Here is a 25364-nt window from a genome sequence, read left to right as displayed (position 1 = left end):
ATTGAAGTTTTAAAAACTAAGTATAATCACCATAGTCCTCTCACACCTCCTATCTAGTCTTTGGGTGCAAGAGAATGACTGGGGGTGACGTAGAGGGGAGGAGCTATATAGCAACTCTGCTGGGTGAATCCTCTTGCACTTCCTGTAGGGGAGCAGATAATATCCCAGAAGTAATGATGACCCGTGGACTGATCACACATAACAGAAGAAAAAAAGCATATTTACATATGCTGATGTGTATGATCCCCCCTTAGACCCCAACCTCACTGATCCCCCACCTAACAGCTCTCTAACCCTTCCCCTCTGCCTTAATGGGCGCCATCTTGGGTACTGGCAGCTGTCTGCCAGTACCCAGTTTTGCAAAAAATGTGCCTTTTTTTTAAAAAAAAACATAATTTATGCTTACCTGATAAATGTATTTCTCTTGTAGTGTATCCAGTCCACGGATCATCCATTACTTATGGAATATATTCTCCTTCCCAACAGGAAGTTGCAAGAGTCCACCCACAGCAAAGCTGCTATATAGCTCCTCCCCTAACTGCCATACTCAGTCATTCGACCGAAAACATGCAGAGAAAGGAAAAACCATAGGGTGCAGTGGTGACTGTAGTTCAAATGAAAAAATTACCTGCCTTAAAGTGACAGGGCGGGCCGTGGACTGGATACACTACAAGAGAAATAAATTTATCAGGTAAGCATAAATTATGTTTTCTCTTGTTAAGTGTATCCAGTCCACGGATCATCCATTACTTATGGAATACCAATACCAAAGCTAAAGTACACGGATGATGGGAGGGACAAGGCAGGTACTTAAACGGAAGTTACCACTGCCTGTAAGAAACCCTTTCTCCCAAAAATAGCCTCCGAAGAAGCAAGGTATCAAATTTGTTAAATTTGAAAAAGTATGAAGTGCAGACCAAGACTCCGTCTTGTAAATCTGTTCAACAGAAGCCACATTTAAAAAAGGCCCAAGTGAAAACCACAGCTCTAGTAGAATGAGCTGTAATCCCTTCAGGAGGCTGCTGTCCAGCAGTCTCATAAATGAATTATGCTTTTTAACCAAAAAGACAGAGAGGCTGCTGAAGTCTTTTGACCTCTCCTCTGTCCAGAATAGACAACAAACAAGGTGAACGTTTGATGAAAACTGTAGTAGCTTGTAAGTAAAACTTTAAAGCCCAAACCACGTCCAATATTGTGTAATAGACGTTCCTTCTTTGAGGAAGGATTAGGATACAAGCATGGAACAATTATCTCTTGAGTGATGTTCTTGTAAGATACCACCTTAGGAAAAAACCCAGGTTGGTACGCAGGACTACCTTATCCGTACGAAGGACCAGATAAGGAGAATCACATTGTAACACAGATAACTTGGAGACTCTACGAGTCGAGGAACTTTCCAAGATAAAGATTGATATCTATGGAACAAAAAAGGTTCAAACGGAACTTCTTGAAGAAACCTTAAGAACCAGGTTTAAGCTCCATGGTGGAGCAACAGTTTTAAAAACAGGCTTGGATCTAACCAAAGCCTGACCAAATGCCTGAACGTCTAGAATACCTGCCAGACGCTTGTGCAAAAAAATAGACAGAGTAAAAATCTGTCCCTTTTAAGGAATTAGCTGACAACCCTTTCCTCCAAAACATCTTGGAGAAAAGATAATATCCTGGGAATCCAGACTTTACTCCATGAGTAACCCTTGGATTCATAACAATCAGATATTTACACCATATCTATGTTCAATTTTCCTAGAGACAGGCTCTCATGTCTGTATTAAGGTATCAATGATTGACTCGGAGAAGCCATGCTTTGATAACATCAAGCGTTCAGTCTCCAGGCAGTCCATCTCAGATTGATTCTATTTAGATGGTTGAAAGGACCCTGAGGTAGAGGGACCTGTCTCAGAAGCAGAGACCGTGATGGAAAGGATGACATGTCCACCAGATCTGCATACCAGGTCCTGCGTGGCTACGCAGGCGCTGACAAAAACACCAAAGCCCTCTCCTGCTTGGTCTTGACCTCCGGAGGAAATCCCACTCCCCCGGAGGAAAAATCTGACGACTTAGAAAAACCACCTCCCAGTTCTCAACACCTGGGATATGGATAGCTGATAGACAAGAGAGAGTCTCTGTCCAGTGAATTATTGTAAGACTTCTAACATCGCTAGGGAACTTCTGTTCCCCCTTGATGGCTGAAGTAAACCACAGTCGTGTATATTGTCCGACTGAATATGATGTACCTCAGAGTTGCTTAACTGAGGCCAAGTCTGAAGAGCATGGAATATCACTCCCAGTTCCAGAATATTTATTAGAAGGAGGGTCTCCTCCTAAGTCCACCATCCCTGAGCCTTCAGGGAGTTCCAGACTGCATCCCAACCTAAAAGGCTGGCATCTATTGTAACAATTGTCCCATCTGACCTGCGGAAGGTCATACCCTTGGACAGATGGACCCGACATAGTCACCAGAGAATCTCTGGTCTCTTGGTCCAGGTTTAACAGGGGGACAAACCTGTGTAATCCCCGTTCCTCTGACTGAGCATGCATAGTTGCAGCGGTCTGAAATGTAGACGTGCAAACGGTACTATGTCCCTTGCCGCTACCATTAAGCCGATTTCATTCATGTACTGAGCCACCGAAGGGCGCGGATGGAATGAAAAACACGGCAGAAATTTAGAAACTTTGACAACCTGGACTCCGTCAGGTAAATTTTCATTTCTACAGAATCTATCAGAGTCCCTAAGAGGGAAACCCTTGAGATTGGGGATAGAGAACTCTTTCCTTGTACACTTTCCACCCATGTGATCTCAGAAATGCCAGTACTACGTCCGTATGAGACTTGGCAATTTGGATGTTTGACGCCTGTATCAGGATGTCGTCTAAATAAGGGGCCACTTCTATGCCCCGCGGCCTAAGGACCGCCAAAGCGACCCCAGAACCTCCATAAAGATTCTTGGGGCTGTAGATATCCCAACGGAAAGAGCTACAAACTGGTAATGCCTGTCTAGAAAGGAAAACCTAAAAAACGATGGTGATCTTTATGCATCACAATGTGAGGATAAACATCCTTCAAATCCATTGTAGTCCTCTATTGACTCTCCTGGATCATAGTTAGGATGGTACAAATATTTTCCATCTTAAAAGACGGAATTCTGAGGAATTTGTTTAAGATCTTTAGATCCAAAATAGGTCTGAAGGTTCCCTCTCCTTGGGAACCACAAACAGATTTGAGTAAAAACTCTGTCCCTGTTCCTCTCTTGGAACTGGATGGATCTCGTACACAATGTAAGAATGCCTCCTTCTTTATCTGGTTTGCAGATAATTGGAAAGGCGAAATCTCCCCTTTTTTTGGGGGGGAATCTTTGAAATCCAGAAGATATCTCTGGGATATAAATTCCAATGCCTAGGGATCCTGGGCATCTCTTGCCCACGCCTGGGCGAAGAATGAAAGTCTGCCCCCTATAGGATCCGTTACCGGATAGGGGTCCGGTCCTTCATGCTGCCTTAGAGGCAGCAGCAGGCTCCTTGGCCTGCTTATCTTTGTTCCAGGTCCGATTGTCTCCAGACCGCCTTGGACTGAGCAAAAATTCCCTCTTGTTTTGCCTTAGAGGAAGTGGATGCCACACCTGCCCTGAAGTTTTAAAAGGCACGAAAATTAGACCTTTCTTGGCCCTTGATTTGGACCTATCCTGAGGAAGGGACCTTTTCCTCCAGTGATATAAGCAATAATCTCCTTCAAACCAGGCCCGAATAGGGTCTGCCCCTTGAAGGGAAGTTAAGTAGCTTATTTATTAAAGTCACGACAGCTGACCATGATATAAGCCATAGCGCTCTGCGCGCCAGTATAGTAAAAAACAGAATTCTTAGCCGTTAGTCTAGTCAAATGAACAAAGGCATCAGAAAACAAAGGAATTGGCTAGCATAAGCTTGTCAAATATATTCATTCAATGGAGTCGCTAACTGTAAAGCCTCATCAAGAGACTCAACCCAGAACGCTGCAGCAGCAGTGACAGAAGCAATGTATGCAAGGGGCTGCAGGATAAAACCCTGTTGAATAAACATTTTTTATCCATAGGATCTAAAAAGCACAACTGTCCTCGCCAGAGGTAGTGGTACGCCTAGCTAGAGTAGAAACTCTTCTCTCCACCTTAGGAACTGTCTGCCAGAAGTCCCGTGTGGTCGTAACTATTAGAAAACATTCTTCTAAAAAATAGGAGGGGAAGAGAACGGCACACCTGGTCTATCCCATTCCTTATTAAAAAAAATTTAATAAACCTCTTTAGGTATTGGAAAAACATCAGTACACACCGGCACTGCATATTATTTATCCAGGCTACACAATTTCTCTGGCCCTGCGATTGTACACATTCATTTAGAGCAGCCAAAGCCTCCCTGAGCAACAAGTGGAGGTTCTCAAGCATAAATTTTAAATGTAGAAATATCAGAATCAGGTTAAATCATCTTCCCTGAGTCAAAAAAATCACCCACAGACTAAGCATATTGTGAGGTAGTATCATACATGGTTCTTAAAGCGTCTGTATGCTCTGTATCTACCCCCAGAGCTATCTGCTTTCCTTCAATTTCAGGTAGTCTGACTAATACTGCTGCCAGAGTATTATTCACCACCTTTGCCATGTCTTGTAAAATAAACGCTATGGACGCCCTTGATGTACTTGGCGCCATTTGAGCGTGAGTCCCTGAAGCGGGAGTCGAAGGGTCTGACACGTGGGGAGAGTTAGTCGGCATAACTTTCCCCTCGACAGAATCCCCTGGTAAAATAAACGCTATGGGTGCCCTTGATGTACTTGGCGCCATTTGAGCGTGAGTCCCTAAAGCGGGAGTCAAAAGGTCTGACACGTGGGGAGAGTTAGTCGGCATAACTACCCCCACGACAGAATCCTCTGGTGATAATGTTTTTAAAGACAAAAAATGATCTTTATTGTTTAACATGAAATCAGTACATCTGGTACACATTCTAAGATGGGGTTCCACCATGGCTTTAAAACATAATGAACACAGAGCTTCCTCTATGTCAGACATGTTAGAACAGACTAATAATGAGACTAATAAGCTTGGAAAACACTTTAAATCAAGATAACAAGCAAATATATAAAACGTTACTGTGCCTTTAAGAGAAACAAATTTTGTCAAAATTTGAAAAACAGTGAAAAACATAATTTATGCTTACCTGATAAATTCCTTTCTTCTGTAGTGTGATCAGTCCACGGGTCATCATTACTTCTGGGATATTACTCCTCCCCAACAGGAAGTGCAAGAGGATTCACCCAGCAGAGCTGCATATAGCTCCTCCCCTCTACGTCACTCCCAGTCATTCGACCAAGGACCAACGAGAAAGGAAAAGCCAAGGGTGAAGTGGTGACTGGAGTATAAATTAAAAAATATTTACCTGCCTAAAAAACAGGGCGGGCCGTGGACTGATCACACTACAGAAGAAAGGAATTTATCAGGTAAGCATAAATTATGTTTTCTTCTGTTAAGTGTGATCAGTCCACGGGTCATCATTACTTCTGGGATACCAATACCAAAGCAAAAGTACACGGATGACGGGAGGGATAGGCAGGCTCTTTATACAGAAGGAACCACTGCCTGAAGAACCTTTCTCCCAAAAATAGCCTCCGATGAAGCAAAAGTGTCAAATTTGTAAAATTTGGAAAAAGTATGAAGCGAAGACCAAGTTGCAGCCTTGCAAATCTGTTCAACAGAGGCCTCATTCTTGAAGGCCCAAGTGGAAGCCACAGCTCTAGTAGAATGAGCTGTAATTCTTTCAGGAGGCTGCTGTCCAGCAGTCTCATAAGCTAAACGAATTATGCTACGAAGCCAAAAAGAAAGAGAGGTAGCGGAAGCTTTTTGACCTCTCCTCTGCCCAGAGTAAATGACAAACAGAGAAGACGTTTGTCGAAATTCCTTAGTTGCCTGTAAGTAAAATTTTAGAGCACGGACTACATCCAGGTTGTGCAGTAGACGTTCCTTCTTTGAAGAAGGATTTGGGCATAAAGAAGGAACAACAATCTCTTGATTGATATTCCTGTTAGTAACTACCTTAGGTAAGAACCCAGGTTTAGTACGCAGGACTACCTTATCCGAATGAAAAATCAAATAAGGAGAATCACAATGTAAGGCTGATAATTCAGAGACTCTTCGAGCCGAGGAAATAGCCATTAAAAATAGAACTTTCCAAGATAACAACTTTATATCAATGGAATGAAGGGGTTCAAACGGAACGCCCTGTAAAACATTAAGAACAAGGTTTAAACTCCATGGTGGAGCAACAGTTTTAAACACAGGCTTAATCCTGGCCAAAGCCTGACAAAAAGCCTGGACGTCAGGAACTTCTGACAGACGTTTGTGTAACAGAATGGACAGAGCTGAGATCTGTCCCTTTAATGAACTAGCAGATAAACCCTTTTCTAAATCTTCTTGTAGAAAAGACAATATCCTAGGAATCCTAACCTTACTCCAAGAGTAACCTTTGGATTCACACCAATATAGGTATTTACGCCATATCTTATGGTAAATCTTTCTGGTAACAGGTTTCCTAGCCTGTATTAAGGTATCAATAACTGACTCAGAAAACCCACATCTTGATAAAATCAAGCGTTCAATTTCCAAGCAGTCAGCTTCAGAGAAGTTAGATTTTGATGTTTGAAGGGACCCTGTATCAGAAGGTCCTGTTTCAGAGGTAGAGACCAAGGTGGACAGGATGACATGTCCACCAGGTCTGCATACCAAGTCCTGCGTGGCCACGCAGGTGCTATTAGAATCACTGATGCTCTCTCTTGTTTGATTCTGGCAATCAATCGAGGAAGCAACGGGAAGGGTGGAAACACGTAAGCCATCCTGAAGTCCCAAGGTGCTGTCAGAGCATCTATCAGGACTGCTCCTGGATCCCTGGATCTGGACCCGTAACGAGGAAGCTTGGCGTTCTGTCGAGACGCCATGAGATCTATCTCTGGTTTGCCCCAACGTCGAAGTATTTGGGCAAAGACCTCCGGATGAAGTTCCCACTCCCCCGGATGAAAAGTCTGACGACTTAAGAAATCCGCCTCCCAGTTCTCCACTCCCGGGATGTGGATTGCTGACAGGTGGCAAGAGTGAGACTCTGCCCAGCGAATTATCTTTGATACTTCCATCATAGCTAGGGAGCTTCTTGTCCCTCCCTGATGGTTGATGTAAGCTACAGTCGTGATGTTGTCCGACTGAAACCTGATGAACCCCCGAGTTGTCAACTGGGGCCAAGCCAGGAGGGCATTGAGAACTGCTCTCAATTCCAGAATGTTTATTGGCAGGAGACTCTCCTCCTGACTCCATTGTCCCTGAGCCTTCAGAGAATTCCAGACGGCACCCCAACCTAGAAGGCTGGCGTCTGTTGTTACAATTGTCCAGTCTGGTCTGCTGAATGGCATCCCCCTGGACAGATGTGGCCGAGAAAGCCACCATAGAAGAGAATTTCTGGTCTCTTGATCCAGATTCAGAGAAGGGGATAAGTCTGAGTAATCCCCATTCCACTGACTTAGCATGCACAGTTGCAGTGGTCTGAGGTGTAAGCGTGCAAAGGGTACTATGTCCATTGCCGCTACCATTAAGCCGATTACCTCCATGCATTGAGCCACTGACGGGTGTTGAATGGAATGAAGGGTGCGGCAAGCACTTTGAAGTCTTGTTAGCCTGTCCTCTGTCAGGTAAATCTTCATTTCTACAGAATCTATAAGAGTCCCCAGGAAGGGAACTCTTGTGAGTGAAACGAGTGAACTTTTCTTTTCGTTCACCTTCCATCCATGTGACCTTAGAAATGCCAGCACTAACTCTGTATGAGACTTGGCAGTTTGAAAGCTTGAAGCTTGTATCAGAATGTCGTCTAGGTATGGAGCTACCGAGATTCCCCGCGGTCTTAGTACCGCCAGAAGAGCACCCAGAACCTTTGTGAAGATTCTTGGAGCTGTAGCCAATCCGAATGGAAGAGCCACAAACTGGTAATGCCTGTCTAGGAAGGCAAACCTTAGGTACCGATAATGATCTTTGTGAATCGGTATGTGAAGGTAAGCATCTTTTAAATCTACAGTGGTCATGTACTGACCCTCTTGGATCATAGGTAAAATTGTCCGAATAGTCTCCATCTTGAACGATGGAACTCTTAGGAATTTGTTTAGGATCTTTAAGTCCAGGATTGGTCTGAAAGTTCCCTCTTTTTTGGGAACCACAAACAGATTTGAGTAAAACCCCTGTCCCTGTTCCGATCGTGGAACTGGATGGATTACTCCCATTAACAAGAGCTCTTGTACGCAGCGTAGAAACGCCTCTTTCTTTGTCTGGATTGTTGACAATCTTGACAGATGAAATCTCTCTCTTGGAGGAGAGTATTTGAAGTCCAGAAGGTATCCCTGAGATATTATCTCTAGCGCCCAGGGATCCTGAACATCTCTTGCCCAAGCCTGGGCGAAGAGAGAAAGTCTGCCCCCCACTAGATCCGATCCCGGATCGGGGGCCCTCAATTCATGCTGTTTTAGGGGCAGCAGCAGGTTTCCTAGTCTGCTTGCCCTTGTTCCAGGACTGGTTAGGTTTCCAGCCTTGTCTGTAGCGAGCAACAGCTCCTTCCTGTTTTGGTGCAGAGGAAGTTGATGCTGCTCCTGCTTTGAAATTACGAAAGGAACGAAAATTAGACTGTCTAGTCTTGGCTTTGGCTTTGTCCTGAGGCAGGGCATGGCCTTTACCTCCTGTAATGTCAGCGATAATCTCTTTCAACCCGGGCCCGAATAAGGTCTGCCCTTTGAAAGGTATATTAAGCAATTTAGACTTAGAAGTAACATCAGCTGACCAGGATTTTAGCCACAGCGCCCTGCGTGCCTGAATGGCGAATCCTGAATTCTTCGCCGTAAGTTTAGTAAGATGTACTACGGCCTCCGAAATGAATGAATTAGCTAGTTTAAGGACTCTAAGCCTGTCCGTAATGTCGTCCAGAGTAGCTGAACCAATGTTCTCTTCCAGAGACTCAATCCAGAATGCCGCTGCAGCCGTGATCGGCGCAATGCATGCAAGGGGTTGCAATATAAAACCTTGTTGAACAAACATTTTCTTAAGGTAACCCTCTAATTTTTTATCCATTGGATCTGAAAAAGCACAGCTATCCTCCACCGGGATAGTGGTACGCTTAGCTAAGGTAGAAACTGCTCCCTCCACCTTAGGGACCGTTTGCCATAAGTCCCTTGTGGTGGCGTCTATTGGAAACATTTTTCTAAATATCGGAGGGGGTGAGAACGGCACACCGGGTCTATCCCACTCCTTAGTAACAATTTCAGTAAGTCTCTTAGGTATAGGAAAAACCTCAGTACTCGTCGGTACCGCAAAATATTTATCCAACCTACACATTTTCTCTGGTATTGCAACTGTGTTACAATCATTCAGAGCCGCTAACACCTCCCCTAGTAATACACGGAGGTTTTCCAGTTTAAATTTAAAATTTGAAATATCTGAATCCAGTCTGTTTGGATCAGAACCGTCACCCACAGAATGAAGTTCTCCGTCCTCATGTTCTGCCACCTGTGACGCAGTGTCTGACATGGCCCTAATATTATCAGCGCACTCTGTTCTCACCCCAGAGTGATCACGCTTACCTCTTAGTTCTGGTAATTTAGCCAAAACCTCAGTCATAACAGTAGCCATGTCCTGTAATGTGATTTGTAATGGCCGCCCAGATGTACTCGGCGCTACAATATCACGCACCTCCCTCTGAGCGGGAGATGTAGGTACTGACACGTGAGGCGAGTTAGTCGGCATAACTCTCCCCTCGTTGTTTGGTGAAATTTGTTCAATTTGTACAGATTGACTTTTATTTAAAGTAGCATCAATACAGTTAGTACATAAATTTCTATTGGGCTCCACTTTGGCATTGCAACAAATGACACAGGTATCATCCTCTGAATCAGACATGTTTAACACACTAGCAAATAAACTTGTAACTTGGAAATACAATTCAATTAGAATAATATTAAAACGTACTGTGCCTTTAAGAAGCACAGAAGATCTATGACAGTTGAAAATTAATAAATTGAAACAGTTATAGCCTCAATCCTTGTAAATAACACAACTTTAGCAAAGGTTTAATCCCATTAACAAAGATAACAAATTCTGAAAGCAGGAAACAAATTACAGAATAAACGTTTTTTATCTCAGTCAAACTATAATTCTCACAGCTCTGCTGAGAGAAATTACCTCCCTCAAAATAAGTTTTGAAGACCCCTGAGCTCTGTAGAGATGAACCGGATCATGCAGGGAATACAATGAGTTGCTGACTGAAATATTTGATGCGTAGTAAAAGCGCCAAAAAACGGCCCCTCCCCCTCACACACAGCAGTGAGGGAGAACAGAAACTGTCAGAAAACAGATTAAGCAACTGCCAATTGGAAAAATAGTGCCCAAACATTTATTCACTCAGTACCTCAGTAAATGAAAACGATTTTACATTCCAGCAAAAACGTTAAACATAATCTCTAGTTATTAAACAGCTTTATGTATTTCTTACAGTGTAATTCTAGTGAAGTACCATTCCCCAGAATACTGAAGTGTAAAGTATACATACATGACATTATATCGGTATGGCAGGATTTTCTCATCAATTCCATTGTCAGAAAATAAAAACTGCTACATACCTCTATGCAGATTCATCTGCCCGCTGTCCCCTGATCTGAAGTTTACCTCTCCTCAGATGGCCGAGAAACAGCAATATGATCTTAACTACTCCGGCTAAAATCATAACAAAAACTCTGGTAGATTCTTCTTCAAACTCTGCCAGAGAGATAATAACACACTCCGGTGCTATTTTAAAATAACAAACTTTTGATTGAAGATATAAAACTAAGTATAATCACCATAGTCCTCTCACACATCCTATCTAGTCGTTGGGTGCAAGAGAATGACTGGGAGTGACGTAGAGGGGAGGAGCTATATACAGCTCTGCTGGGTGAATCCTCTTGCACTTCCTGTTGGGGAGGAGTAATATCCCAGAAGTAATGATGACCCGTGGACTGATCACACTTAACAGAAGAAAAAGGCAGTAAAACAAACGAAATTTTTACAGTACATGTAATAAGGTAACAGAGCATTGCACCCACTTGCAAATGGATGATTAACCCCTTAATGCAAAAAACAGATAAAAAAAACGACATAGACGTTTTTAAAAACAAACTGCCACAGCAGAGCTGTGGATTACCTTCCCTATAAACGATTTTGGAAGTCTTTTTAGCCCTTTAGAAATGTCCTGTAGTATTCATGGGACTGCTGAGGGAATCTGGATGATTCATTTTGTAATTTTAACTGCGCAAATAAGCGCTAAATTAGGCCCTTCCCACTCATATTACAACAGTGGGAAGCTTCAGTTAACTGTTTCTATTCAAAATTTAAGCCAGCCATGTGGAAAAAACTTAGGCCCCAATAAGTTTTATCACCAAACATATGTTAAAAAACGATTAAACATGCCAGCAAACGTTTTAAAACACATTTTTACAAGAGTATGTTTCTCTATTAATAAGCCTGATACCAGTCGCTTTTACTGCATTTAAGGCTATACCAACGTTACAGTGTTATCACCAATGTACGTTAAAAAACGATTAAACATGCCAGCAAACGTTTTAAAACACATTTTTATAAGAGTATGTATCTCTATTAATAAGCCTGATACCAGTCGCTATCGCTGCATTTAAGGCTTTACTTACATTACTTCGGTATCAGCAGTATTTTCTTAGTCAATTCCATTCCTAGAAAAATATTTTACTGCACATACCTTATCTGCAGGCAAACCTGCACGCCATTCCCCCTCTGAAGTACTTCACTCCTCAGAATGTGTGAGAACAGCAAATGGATCTTAGTTACGTCTGCTAAGATCATAGAAAAAACGCAGGCAGATTCTTCTTCCAAATACTGCCTGAGATAAACAGCACACTCCGGTGCCATTTAAAAATAACAAACTTTTGATTGAAGAATAAACTAAGTATAAAAAACATAATTTATGCTTACCTGATAAATTCCTTTCTCCTGTAGTGTAGTCAGTCCACGGGTCATCATTACTTCTGGGATATTAACTCCTCCCCAACAGGAAGTGCAAGAGGATCACCCAAGCAGAGCTGATATATAGCTCCTCCCCTCTACGTCACACCCAGTCATTCGACCGAGAACCAACGAGAAAGGAGAAGCTAAAGGGTGCAGTGGTGACTGGAGTATAATTTAAAAATTTAGATCTGCCATAAAAAACAGGGCGGGCCGTGGACTGACTACACTACAGGAGAAAGGAATTTATCAGGTAAGCATAAATTATGTTTTCTCCTGTTAAGTGTAGTCAGTCCACGGGTCATCATTACTTCTGGGATACCAATACCAAAGCTAAAGTACACGGATGACGGGAGGGACAGGCAGGATCTTTATACGGAAGGAACCACTGCCTGAAGAACCTTTCTCCCAAAAACAGCCTCCGAAGAAGCAAAAGTGTCAAATTTGGAAAATTTGGAAAAAGTATGAAGAGAAGACCAAGTTGCAGCCTTGCAAATCTGTTCAACAGAGGCCTCATTCTTAAAGGCCCAAGTGGAAGCCACAGCTCTAGTAGAATGAGCTGTAATTCTTTCAGGAGGCTGCTGTCCAGCAGTCTCATAAGCTAAACGTATTATGCTACGAAGCCAAAAAGAGAGAGAGGTAGCAGAAGCTTTTTGACCTCTCCTCTGTCCAGAATAAACGACAAACAGGGAAGAAGTTTGTCGAAAATCTTTAGTTGCCTGTAAATAAAATTTCAGGGCACGGACTACATCTAGATTGTGTAGAAGTCGTTCCTTCTTTGAAGAAGGATTAGGACACAATGATGGAACAACAATCTCTTGATTGATATTCCTATTAGTGACCACCTTAGGTAAGAACCCAGGTTTAGTACGCAGAACTACCTTGTCTGAATGAAAAATCAGATAAGGAGAATCACAATGTAAGGCCGATAACTCAGAGACTCTTTGAGCCGAGGAAATAGCCATTAAAAACAGAACTTTCCAAGATAACAATTTGATATCAATGGAATGAAGGGGTTCAAAAGGAACACCCTGTAAAACGTTAAGAACTAAATTTAAGCTCCATGGTGGAGCAACAGTTTTAAACACAGGCTTAATCCTGGCCAAAGCCTGACAAAAAGCCTGAACGTCTGGAACTTCTGACAGACGTTTGTGTAAAAGAATGGACAGAGCTGAGATCTGTCCCTTTAAGGAACTAGCAGATAAACCCTTTTCTAAACCTTCTTGTAGAAAACACAATATCCTAGGAATCCTAACCTTACTCCATGAGTAACTCTTGGATTCGCACCAATGTAAGTATTTACGCTATATTTTATGGTAAATCTTTCTGGTAACAGGTTTCCTCGCCTGTATTAAGGTATCAATTACTGACTCAGAAAATCCACGCTTTGATAAAATCAAGCGTTCAATTTCCAAGCAGTCAGCTTCAGAGAAATTAGATTTTGATGTTTGAAGGGACCCTGAATTAGAAGGTCCTGTCTCAGAGGCAGAGACCAAGGTGGACAGGATGACATGTCCACTAGATCTGCATACCAGGTCCTGCGTGGCCACGCAGGCGCTATTAGAATCACCGATGCTCTCTCTTGTTTGATCCTGGCAATCAATCGAGGAAGCATCGGGAAGGGTGGAAACACATAAGCCATCCCGAAGGTCCAAGGTGCTGTCAAAGCATCTACCAGGACCGCTCCCGGGTCCCTGGACCTGGACCCGTAACAAGGAAGCTTGGCGTTCTGTCGAGACGCCATGAGATCTATCTCTGGTTTGCCCCAACGTCGAAGTATTTGGGCAAAGACCTCCGGATGAAGTTCCCACTCCCCCGGATGAAAAGTCTGACGACTTAGGATGTGGATCGCTGACAGGTGGCAAGAGTGAGACTCTGCCCCGCGAATTATCTTTGATACTTCCATCATCGCTAGGGAGCTTCTTGTCCCTCCTTGATGGTTGATGTAAGCTACAGTCGTGATGTTGTCCGACTGAAACCTGATGAACCCCCGAGTTGTTAACTGGGGCCAAGCCAGAAGGGCATTGAGAACTGCTCTCAATTCCAGAATGTTTATTGGAAGGAGACTCTCCTTCTGAGTCCATGATCCCTGAGCCTTCAGAGAATTCCAGACAGCGCCCCAACCTAGTAGGCTGGCGTCTGTTGTTACAATTGTCCAATCTGGCCTGCTGAATGGCATCCCCCTGGACAGATGTGGCCGAGAAAGCCACCATAGAAGAGAATTTCTGGTCTCTTGATCCAGATTCAGAGTAGGGGACAAATCTGAGTAATCCCCATTCCACTGACTTAGCATGCACAATTGCAGCGGTCTGAGATGTAGGCGTGCAAAGGGTACTATGTCCATTGCCGCTACCATTAAGCCGATTACCTCCATGCATTGAGCCACTGACGGGTGTTGAATGGAATGAAGGACACGGCAAGCATTTTGAAGCTTTGTTAACCTGTCTTCTGTCAGGTAGATCTTCATTTCTACAGAATCTATAAGAGTCCCCAAGAAGGGAACTCTTGTGAGTGGAAAGAGAGAACTCTTCTTTTCGTTCACCTTCCACCCATGCGACCTTAGAAATGCCAGTACTAACTCTGTATGAGACTTGGCAGTTTGAAAGCTTGAAGCTTGTATCAGAATGTCGTCTAGGTACGGAGCTACCGAAATTCCTCGCGGTCTTAGTACCGCCAGAAGAGCGCCCAGAACCTTTGTGAAGATTCTTGGAGCCGTAGCCAATCCGAATGGAAGAGCTACAAACTGGTAATGCCTGTCTAGGAAGGCAAACCTTAGATACCGGTAATGATCTTTGTGAATCGGTATGTGAAGGTAAGCGTCCTTTAAATCCACTGTGGTCATGTACTGACCCTTTTGGATCATGGGTAAGATTGTCCGAATAGTTTCCATTTTGAACGATGGAACTCTTAGGAATTTGTTTAGGATCTTTAAATCCAAGATTGGTCTGAAGGTTCCTTCTTTCTTGGGAACCACAAACAGATTTGAGTAAAACCCCTGTCCGTGCTCCGACCGCGGAACCGGGTGGATCACTCCCATTAGTAAGAGATCTTGTACACAGCGTAGAAACGCCTCTTTCTTTATTTGGTTTGTTGACAACCTTGAAAGATGAAATCTCCCTTTCGGGGGAGAGGTTTTGAAGTCCAGAAGATATCCCTGAGATATGATCTCTAAAGCCCAGGGATCCTGGACATCTCTTGCCCAAGCCTGGGCGAAGAGAGAAAGTCTGCCCCCCACTAGATCCGTTCCCGGATCGGGGGCCCTCAATTCATGCTGTCTTAGGGGCAGCAGCAGGTTTTCTGGCCTGCTTGCCCTTGTTCCAGGACTGGTTAGGTCTCCAGCCTTGTCTGTAGCGAGCAACAGCTCCTTCCTGTTTTGGTGCAGAGGAAGTTGATGCTGCTCCTGCCTTGAAATTACGAAAGGCACGAAAATTAGACTAGTCTTGAGGCAGGGCATGGCCTTTACCTCCTGTACCTTTACCTCCTGTAATGTCAGCGATAATTTCTTTCAAACCGGGCCCGAATAAGGTCTGCCCTTTGAAAGGTATGTTAAGTAATTTAGATTTAGAAGTAACATCAGCTGACCAGGATTTTAGCCACAGTGCTCTACGTGCCTGAATGGCGAATCCGGAATTCTTAGCCGTAAGTTTAGTTAAATGTACTACGGCATCTGAAATAAATGAATTAGCTAGCTTAAGGGTTTTAAGCTTATTTGAAATCTCATCTATAGTTATTGAGTCAAGAGTCTCTTCCAGAGACTCGGACCAAAAAGCGGCCGCAGCCGTGACAGACGCAATACATGCAAGGGGTTGCAATATAAAACCTTGTTGAACAAACATTTTCTTAAGGTAACCCTCTAATTTTTTATCCATTGGATCTGAAAAGGCACAGCTATCCTCCACCGGGATAGTGGTACGCTTAGCCAGAGTAGAAACCGCTCCCTCCACCTTAGGGACCATCTGCCATAAGTCCCGTGTGGTGGCGTCTATTGGAAAAAAAATTCTAAATACAGGAGGGGGGGGAAAGGGTACACCTGGCCTATCCCACTCCTTAGTAATTATCTCTGTAAGCCTCTTAGGTATAGGAAATACGTCAGTACTCGCCGGTACCGCATAGTATCTATCCAGCCTACATAATTTCTCTGGGATTGCAACGGTGTTACAATCATTCAGAGCCGCTAATACCTCCCCTAGCAGTACACGGAGGTTTTCTAGCTTAAACTTAAAGTTTGAAATGTCTGAATCCACTCTATTGGGATCAGATCCGTCACCTGCAGATTGAAGCTCTCCGTCCTCATGTTCTGCAAATTGTGACGCAGTATCTGACATGGCCCTATTATTATCAGCGCACTCTGTTCTCACCCCAGAGTGATCTCGCTTACCTCTAAGTTCTGGTAATTTAGACAAAACTTCAGTCATAACATTAGCCATGTCCTGTAATGTGATTTGTAATGGCCGCCCTGAAGTACTCGGCGCTACAATATCACGCACCTCCCGAGCGGGAGATGCAGGTACTGACACGTGAGGCAAGTTAGTCGGCATAACTTCCCCCTCGTTGTTTGGTGAATGATGTTCAATTTGTACAGATTGACTTTTATTTAAAGTAGCATCAATGCAATTAGTACATAAATTTCTATTGGGCTCCACCTTGGCTTTTGCACATATAGCACAGAGATATTCCTCTGAGTCAGACATGTTTAACACACTAGCAATTAAACTAGCAAGCTTGGAAATACTTTTCAACTCAATTTACAAGTAATATGAAAAACGTACTGTGCCTTTAAGAAGCACAGAAAAAAATTATGACAGTTGACTAACAAAGAACCGGAGAAACTATAAAATCAAATTTTTCCCGGTAAAAATACAAATTAGCAAAGGATTGCCCCCATTAGCAATGGATAACTAACCCTTAAATAGCAGAAAAAAAGTACAGAATATAAACGTTTTTTTATCACAGTCAAAGCACAATCTCACAGGTCTGCTGTGAGTTATTACCTCCCTCAAAATAATTTTTGAAGACCCTTGAGCTCTGTAGAGACGATCCGGATCATGCAGGGAAGAAAACAGACTTGTGACTGAATTTCTGATGCGTAGCAAAAGCGCCAAAATATGCCCCTCCCCCTCACACACAACAGTGAGGGAAGTTCAGTAAACTGTCTTAAATTAAAATAAACGACAGCCAAGTGGAAAAACAGTGCCCAAAACAATTTTTCACCCAGTACCTCAGATAAATAAACGATTTAACATGCCAGCAAAACGTTTAAAATCAAATAAAATGAAGTGTCATTAAAAAGCCCGCTGCTAGTCGTTCCCACTGCAAGTTAGGCTAAAAGTTACATGCATACAGTATTATCCCAGTGAAGTGCCATTCCCCAGAATACTGAAGTGTAAACATATAAACACAACAGCCTGATACCAGTTGCTACTACTGCATTTAAGGCTGAACTTACATTATATCGGTATTGGCAGTATTTTCTCAGTCAATTCCTCAGAAAATAATATACTGCTACATACCTCTTTGCAGGTGAACCTGCCCGCTGTCCCCTGATCTGAAGTTTACGTCACTCCTCAGAATGGCCGAGAACAGCAAAATGAATCTTAGCTACGCCGGCTAAAATCATACAAAAAACTCAGGTAGATTCTTCTTCAAATTCTACCTGAGAAGGAACAACACACTCCGGTGCTGTTTTAAAATAACAAACTTTTGATTGAAGATATAAAAACTAAGTATAATCACCACAGTCCTCTCACACATCCTATCTATTAGTTGGGTGCAAGAGAATGACTGGGTGTGACGTAGAGGGGAGGAGCTATATAGCAGCTCTGCTTGGGTGATCCTCTTGCACTTCCTGTTGGGGAGGAGTTAATATCCCAGAAGTAATGATGACCCGTGGACTGACTACACTTAACAGGAGAAAACCACAGACTCTCACGACCTCCTATCTATGTTGAGGCTTGCAAGAGAATGACTGGGTATGGCAGTTAGGGGAGGAGCTATATAGCAGCTTTGCTGTGGGTGGACTCTTGCAACTTCCTGTTGGGAAGGAGAATATATTCCATAAGTAATGGATGATCGGTGGACTGGATACACTTAACAAGAGAAAAGCCCTTTTCTGTAGTGTAGCTTTCCCCCCCCACCAAGACCAACCCCCAACCCCTTCCAGATCCCTTAGATTATATTTTTAGTATTTAAACTTTCTTAGTTTTATTTACTTTTAACTTTATGTTTTTCTGTAGTGTAGCGGTTCCCACCCGCTCCCGCCCCGTGCACGCGCCCTCCCACCACCCCCCGTGCACGTGCGCGCTCCCGTGCGCGCCCCCGTGGGTCCCGCCCCCGATCCCGCCCCCCTCCACTCCATACAGAGCATCGATGGCCGCCCACCCGCCTCCCACGTAAGTTCCCACCCACCAACGATACCGGCCATCGATGTCCGGTGCAGAGAGGGCCACAGAGTGGCTCTCTCTGCATCGGATGGCCAAGGGGGGTTATTGCAGGATGCCTCCATATCGAGGCATCACTGCAATAACCGGAAAGCAGCTGGAAGCGAGCAGGATCGCTTCCAGCTGCTTTCCAGACCAAGGACGTACGCCACACGTCCTCGGTCATTAACTGTATTTTTTTTGAGGAGATGACTGCGTTCTGTATAGAAACAAAAAAAGAAGAGGCGCTCTGGTGCAGATGATCCTTGGCTACAAATGATTCTAAACTAACAGTTCAGAGTAATACTCACAAAGATGTTTGCACATGCAGTGCAATAACAGGTGAGCCGAAGCTTCAGAGCCGCTCGGCTAACTCGCTAGAGGGTGAAATCAGCTGTTCACTGGGTAATCACTTCACCAACGATGTGGGGAAAAAAGATACCTATGACATAAAATATAGATACCGCCCTTGGTGCAGATTATCCCAGGCACAGAATGCACATACAACAGATGTCGAGAAGTTATACTCACAAACGGAGTTGCACAAGCAGTGCAATATCAGGCGTGCCGAATCTTAAAGAGCCGTTCGGCTGACTCCCTGAGGCCTGTACAGCTGCTCCTGGATCGTTGGAGGAGTGGTGGAAAATAAAGGTGGATATGCCGATAGAGGTTGATCCAAGCAAGGGATCAATAAGGCAAATAGAACAATTCACCAGCAAGGTAGACAAAATAAAAGTATTTATTAAAAATATAAAAATTACTTAGCAACGCGTTTCTCGGCTAACATGCCGTTTCATCAGGCTACATAATTCTAAGAGCTACCTTGCTGACTTAAAAGGACTGACAGGACCAATCAAAACCCTGAAAATTCACACACCTCCCTTGCTCAGGTGTACTATCTGATTACAGGGTGTCGCCCTGAGATACATAGCACTTTTGTTAAAAATGAATACAATTTATACAAACTTCAAAAAAATCTTTCTATATATACAAGGGCAATTTAACATGAATCGATAGCAAGTTTTAATCTCAATAATTGTAACAATAATATTTAGATATTTCAGTCTTACAAACAATATAACAATATAAAAGAAATATGATATAATAATCAGATATTTATAAATATAATAGATGAATTCTCAGTAATAAATTTATAATAAACATATAAATCATATAATAACAAATTATAAATAAATACAAGAATAAATACTAAAAAAAAAAATATATATAATTACTAAAAATATATATAAAGCCATATAATCAATCATATTACTACATCTAATGGTCGGATTAGAACTCACGACCTAGTGGCTGGGAAACCATCAACCCAGCCACTAGGCTATAAGCGGGCTTCTGATGCAAGTGTTCATAGTGTACTGAATGTATCTTGACAATGCTGTGACTGGTGCAAGTGGTGCATTATACAAAATAAACGTAATAAATAATAATTTTTTTTTTTTTTTTTTTTTTTTTTTTAATTTTTTATCTTTTAAATTAACAATATAGATGCACAATTTTGCTATATCAGGAATATATTTAGCATATCAAACATGTCACACGAGTAAACGGAGCATTCTTAATATTCACCCACAATATCTTTTTAGTTAAAAATCTTTTAATACATTAGCACTTTGATATTGGCTATCAGTCAATATTTATATTTAGGCACCACATTAGTATTTTAACTATTTGACCACTCTTTGCACACAGGCAGTCATGGCCTAGCGGTTAGCTTGTTAGATATTTATACTATGAGGTCGGGAGATCCAATCTAGTCAATGTTTAATACTAATATATATCACATTATATATAGTGGCTTAATACTGTCACATTAAGAATACATTAACATAGTAAATATGTCATATGAATACATCAAGTATTCTTAATAATCATTCATAATATCTTTTTAGCAAATTATTAACATATTAGCACCATAATAATTACTAGTATCCCCTTCCAATATTGGCTTTTAGTCAATTCTTATTTTATTTTTAGCCATCACACTAGCATGTTAACCAACATGTCACACATATCTGCTATGGCCACACATAGCAATCCATCACATAATGGTACATCATTGCTTTCCTTATATGTACATCACTATAAAGGTAAATACCATTATCTGTTAGGCACAAGTACATCACATTTATACACCTTTTTTCACACACACGTTTATTTTGTATAATGCACCACTTGCACCAGTCACAGAATTGTCAAGATACATTCAGTACACTATGAACACTTGCATCAGAAGCCCGCTTATAGCCTAGTGGCTGGGTTGATGGTTTCCCAGCCACTAGGTCGTGAGTTCTAATCCGACCATTAGATGTAGTAATATGATTGATTATATGGCTTTATATATATTTTTAGTAATTATATATTTATTTTTTTTTAGTATTTATTCTTGTATTTATTTATAATTTGTTATTATATGATTTATATGTTTATTATAAATTTATTACTGAGAATTCATCTATTATATTTATAAATATCTGATTATTATATCATATTTCTTTTATATTGTTATATTGTTTGTAAGACTGAAATATCTAAATATTATTGTTACAATTATTGAGATTAAAACTTGCTATCGATTCATGTTAAATTGCCCTTGTATATATAGAAAGATTTTTTTGAAGTTTGTATAAATTGTATTCATTTTTAACAAAAGTGCTATGTATCTCAGGGCGACACCCTGTAATCAGATAGTACACCTGAGCAAGGGAGGTGTGTGAATTTTCAGGGTTTTGATTGGTCCTGTCAGTCCTTTTAAGTCAGCAAGGTAGCTCTTAGAATTATGTAGCCTGATGAAACGGCATGTTAGCCGAGAAACGCGTTGCTAAGTAATTTTTATATTTTTAATAAATACTTTTATTTTGTCTACCTTGCTGGTGAATTGTTCTATTTGCCTTATTGATCCCTTGCTTGGATCAACCTCTATCGGCATATCCACCTTTATTTTCCACCACTCCTCCAACGATCCAGGAGCAGCTGTACAGGCCTCAGGGAGTCAGCCGAACGGCTCTTTAAGATTCGGCACGCCTGTTATTGCACTGCTTGTGCAACTCCGTTTGTGAGTATAACTTCTCGACATCTGTTGTATGTGCATTCTGTGCCTGGGATAATCTGCACCAAGGGCGGTATCTATATTTTATGTCATAGGTATCTTTTTTCCCCACATCGTTGGTGAAGTGATTACCCAGTGAACAGCTGATTTCACCCTCTAGCGAGTTAGCCGAGCGGCTCTGAAGCTTCGGCTCACCTGTTATTGCACTGCATGTGCAAACATCTTTGTGAGTATTACTCTGAACTGTTAGTTTAGAATCATTTGTAGCCAAGGATCATCTGCACCAGAGCGCCTCTTCTTTTTTTGTTTCTATACAGAACGCAGTCATCTCTTTTTCAACATCTTTGGAGAGAGCAGCTATCGTTTGGGACATCATTTCCAGATTGGACATCACTCTATATTGGGACTTTCACTTGCATCTATGGATGTATATTTCCTAACCATATGACTGTGGTGACTATTGTTATGTATTTGTATTTATAATTATACAGTTCATATTGTTTATTTTTTGTAAGATATAAAACTTAGGATCTATCCATATTATCACTTTTTTGAAATAGCATAAATTAGGCGCACCTTATTTCTGGACACACTACTTAGATATAGTAGAGCCCCATTGTTTTTGTATACATCTATTTATCTAGAGGTTATAGCTGCCATTATGCTATCTGTTAATGAACGAGTCAATAAGAGATTAACATTAGTCGCAACTGTTTCTCCCACCAACCCTGCACTCTGTGAAAATATCAATATAGATAGTTTATCAATACACTCTTCCTTCTCCAGATTGGAGGAACTTATTAACATAGAATGCAGGCATTGGTGGGATGCTGAAATGTTACGTAAATACATAGAGAGAAAACAAATCCCTAGAGGATTAAGAATTTTTAAAAACTGCTCATTCAAGGATGATGCCGAACTGTCCTCCAAATGGGAGGAAGCTCTAGGAGATTGCTCAATTCGTTTGATGAAAATCTTAATATCCCATAGGGAAGCATTAGTAGCAAAAGTTACGATTGAGATTGAAAAATTACAAATACATTTAGAACAATTTAAAACTTCTACAGAATATGAAGAACTAAATAAATTAACATTACAGAAAATCGATAACTATCAAAGAGAACTCATAGAAAATAAAAATAAGAAACTATTACGTGATGAGGGGGATTATAATAGAGGAGAAATACATACTTATAACCATGGGAGATCCAGAAATAGAAATAGATTCAATAATAAACAAAACTTCAACTCACATAATAATCTCCAACAAGGGAATACTAAAGACACCACTGCACCAGCAAATTTGCCCCCCTCACAACAAATGAATAGGCATCATATCAGTCATAACAACTTTAGAAATGCCGAATGGACAGTTGTTGATAGAAGAAATAGTCACACAAATAGTAGTAATACCAACTCTCATCACAACAGCTATAGGCAGGATAGTAATACCACCCCATATCATAATGGTTATAGGAATGGTGGACACAACAACCCACACTATAATAGACCCCATAATATAACACAATCAAATAGAACATACAACAACACTAATACGAACAATAGTCCCTCCCACCCCCCTCAAACAAGCTATGATACATATAATCATCATATGGCTAACCCCATTAACCCCCCCAAAACTAGCCATAATTCTAATAGACCGGTATGGCATAATGACTCACATCTTCAGTATGACACTGATAATAGATATGAATCCAACAGAAGAGTCTCTTATGACCATCCTGTCTCTACCGATATCCTCACTTATAATAGATACGAGATTTTGGATGAATCTACCACCTCAAGGGGTAATAACCCCAGACAACCATTAATTACTGGGAATAATGAGATCTGTCACGATAATAGCCATTCCAATTCAACGGATAATGCTGCTTTTTTAGAACAGCGCCAAAGACCAATACACACATGGTCTCAACGAAAAATAGCCAGCTACTTAGAACCGATCAGCACACATACCCAGCCCCAGAAAGGAAAAAGACCATTCATAGACGGGGGTGCAGAGGGCGTAGGTCCACCATCAAAAAAACAAGATTACAAAGATTAAAAAAGGGTATTTACAATTTATCATCACATAATTTATCAGATGATGAAATTAGGGTATTGGGTAAAGGTTTATCTTACAGTCCCTCAAATTCACACAACACATTTGATTTATTTGTTGATTTGAACAGATTCACACAGAAACTCACTATGCAGAAATACTTCGCTGAGAAAAGAATCAAAGAATCTAATGCATTACCTATCCTTACAGATACTATGGAAACAAGAATATCTTCTGGCATTCCCATATATGAACCAGATACACTATTGGCACAACTAAGTGAGGGTTATGTCCAGACAAATTTTAGGATTAAATCCAACTTTAATCCACAGGTTTCAAACAATACATATGTAGAAATTTTTAAAGAATTAGTATTAGAGGAATTGGAACAGCTCCCTAAAAATATTTCTAAACATAATCTATTTCCCAACGAGATTAAGGCCCTTGAAACACTAAGGAATAATGCTGAACTGATAATCCGCCAAGCAGACATGGGGGGAGGTATTGTCCTTCAAAATTATTTGGATTATATTAAAGAAGCAAATAGAATTCTTATGGACAAATCATATTACTCTCCCCTTAAAGAAGATCCTACCCCTAAATACCTAAAAACTTTGACAGGTCTAATTAATTTCGCCCATCAAGAAGGCATTGTATCTAAGAGAGAAAAGGAATTTTTGATTCCCAGTGAGCCTAGTTGTGCCTTCTATTACCATCTGCCCAAAATCCACAAGGATACTGTCAACCCTCCGGGCAGACCAATAATAGCGGGCATAGGTAGTCTCACTGAGAATGTATCAGCTTATATAGATTACTTCCTTCAAAAGTATGTAATTAACTTGGAATCATATATTAGAGATTCTATGGATCTATTGGATAAATTAAGATGTATACCGATCACTAATGACTATATATGGATTACTTGTGACGTGGAGGCTTTATACTCCAATATTCCTCATGATTTGGGTGTGAACGCTATATCAGCTTATTTAGAAGAAGACCAATATATCCCCCCATTACAAAAACAATTTATATTACAACTTATATTATTTGTTTTACAGCACAATTATTTTTTATTTTTAGATGAATATTATTTGCAGATAAAAGGAACCGCCATGGGCACCAGGTTCGCCCCGAGTTTCGCTAATCTATATATGGGGAGCTTTGAAAATAGTTACATCTACCAATCGGAATTTGGGGCGAACCTGGTGTTCTATGGTAGGTTCATAGACGATTTAATTTTCATTTGGAATGGCACTCAAGATAGAGCTTTAGAATTTGTAGACCACCTGAACCTCAATAACAGAGGATTGAAATTTACTAGTTGTATACATAAGGAGAGTGTGGTTTTCTTAGATTTATCCCTGCGTTTTAATAATTTGGGTGGAATAGATAGTTCAACCCATTTCAAAACTGTTGATAGCAACAGCTATCTAGATTTTAGAAGTAATCACCACTATCCTTGGAAAAAGAATGTCCCATACGGACAATTTAAACGGATAAGGCGCAATTGTAGCCTAATATCGGATTATGATAAGCAGAGTACGACGCTCAAAGAGAGATTCATGGAAAAGCATTATCCAACAGACCTTATTAATTCTAGTTATCAAAGAGCTAGAAATGAAAATAGAGAGACATACTTTAACAAAAACCATAATATCCAACGGGGAGATGATAAACCTATTGAAATAAGATTTATTACACAGTATAACTGTAATTATAAACATATAAGTGAAATTTTCCAAAAACATTGGAGAATCCTGAAAAGAGA

Source organism: Bombina bombina, chromosome 5, assembly GCF_027579735.1.
Source record: "Bombina bombina isolate aBomBom1 chromosome 5, aBomBom1.pri, whole genome shotgun sequence".
Taxonomy (NCBI): domain Eukaryota; kingdom Metazoa; phylum Chordata; class Amphibia; order Anura; family Bombinatoridae; genus Bombina; species Bombina bombina.
The sequence above is the reverse complement of the archived record's forward strand: the minus strand, read 5'-3'. Positions refer to the sequence as shown.